Source organism: Lissotriton helveticus, chromosome 4_1 (assembly GCF_964261635.1).
Source record: "Lissotriton helveticus chromosome 4_1, aLisHel1.1, whole genome shotgun sequence".
NCBI classification, from domain to species: Eukaryota; Metazoa; Chordata; class Amphibia; order Caudata; family Salamandridae; genus Lissotriton; species Lissotriton helveticus.
This window is the reverse complement of record NC_136063.1, coordinates 1,429,628,650-1,429,630,636: the sequence shown is the minus strand read 5'-3', so window position 1 is coordinate 1,429,630,636 and position 1,987 is coordinate 1,429,628,650.

The following is a 1,987-nucleotide window of genomic DNA, read 5'->3' as shown; positions in this document are numbered from 1 at the left end:
GAGATATTCGCGCTAAGCGCGAATATCTCCAAAAGCTAACACCTGCCCTGAGCAGTTCTTAGCCATGTTATCCAATGGGAGGTGGATAACATGGCTAAGAGCATTAGCTCGATAATGCATGAATCAGTGGCGTCACTAGGGGGGTGCGGGGGGTGCGGACCGCACCGGGTGTCACCCCATCTGGGGGGTGACACCAATCTGCACTGACGAGTCTACCTGCGTCCTGCTTTAGTCAAGGGTTTGGGTTTGCATTGTTGTGTTCTGTGCCGAAAGTCGAAACGAAACCGAAGCCAAACCAAACCCAGTTATGCATATACCAGGCAGGCAGGCAATGGCATCGTCAGGGGCGTAACACAGGCCCACGCAGCCCCCGCGTTGCGGGGGCTCACGCTCCAGGGGCCCCATCAGCAGAGCCAGCAAGCCCTACAGATTCATCTTGTATATTTGGTATTGTGTTGTGATTAACTGGTAAAGTACGTCGTTTGTTGCACCAGCACCTCGCCGTGGCCTCTTCTGATTGGTGCACGGCGCGCAGGGTGGTGGCTGGTTTGGTGACCATTGCCATGCGCAAAGCGTAACTGAAAGTGCGTGTCTGGTGAAGCGAGGCACGCATCGTAGGTGCAAGAGATGACCGAGAGGGAACGCATGGCCGTAGGCCTGGGGCCATCATTTAATTATTTATAGCCTCCTCTGGCTAGCCTGCATTCTTGCCCTGTCTTCTGAAGCCCGCAGGGATGCATCGTGGGGCAGGGGGCAAGGAATAAAAGTAAAAGTTAATTTAGGCCCCTGTTCCGACCGTTCTGTGGAGTCAAGAGGCAGAGACCGTGACGATTGCTCCAGTGCGAGCCGAGGATGAGGCACCAACCTGACTGCACCGGCGGTTTCTTTCAGCTCCTGCCTCCGGTAAAGGTTTATATTTTCAAGTATAGGCTGTTTCCTCAGGGACTGTTACCCTTTTCCGGTCTGTTAGCATGAGGAAGGTTCCCTATGGTCGCCTTCAGTTCAGAGCCATATCTAAATATGTATTTATTCCTGAGACTTTTACCTTGATTTTTTACGTGGCTGCTGGTGCCCAAACCTGTCCTGGCGGGCCGTATCCATGCCAGATTTTTGGGATATCCCCATCTGGGGATCACGGTTCGATCCCCGGCACCGGCGGCAGATTAGCCCAGCACCAGGTGACTCTGGGAAATAGCTGGCGCCGCGGCTAGGGCGGCTGACTCCGGAATCTGGAGATTTTTTTATTTAAGGTTTTTGTAGAGCGCGTAGTAACCCTCGAGCATCCCAGAGATCAGGGTTCGATCCCCGGCACCGGCCGCAGATTAGCCCAGCACCACGTGACTCTGGGAAATAGCTGGCGCCGCGGCTAGGGAGGCTGACTCCGGAATCTGGAGATCACGGTTCGATCCCCGGCACCGGCGGCAGATTAGCCCAGCACCAGGTGACTCTGGGAAATAGCTGGCGCCGCGGCTAGGGCGGCTGACTCCGGAATCTGGACATTTTTTTATTTAAGGTTTTTGTAGAGCGCGTAGTAACCCTCGAGCATCCCAGAGATCAGGGTTCGATCCCCGGCACCGGCCGCAGATTAGCCCAGCACCATGTGACTCTGGGCAATAGCTTGCTTAATCTTCCCGACGGCCCCTAGCGCCTAGAGACCCTTACGGGTGATTGTGCGCCTTACAAATGTGGATTATTATTATTATTATTATTATTATTATTATTTGGGCCGATTCCGATCCGGTTCGTAAAAGCACATCTGCCCGAATCAGTCGGACAACCACGTACGCCCGGGAGAGGACTGCCCGGGACCCGTGGAGCCCGTCCTGGTCACTCTGACCTGCCATCGGCCTGGAGAAGGGAGCGCCGGACCCCCGGGGGGAGGACTGCCCGGGACCCGTGGAGCCCGTCCTGGGCACTCTGACCTGCCGTCGGCCCGGGGAAGGGAGCCCCGGACGCCCGGGGGGAGGACTGCCCGGGACCCATGGAG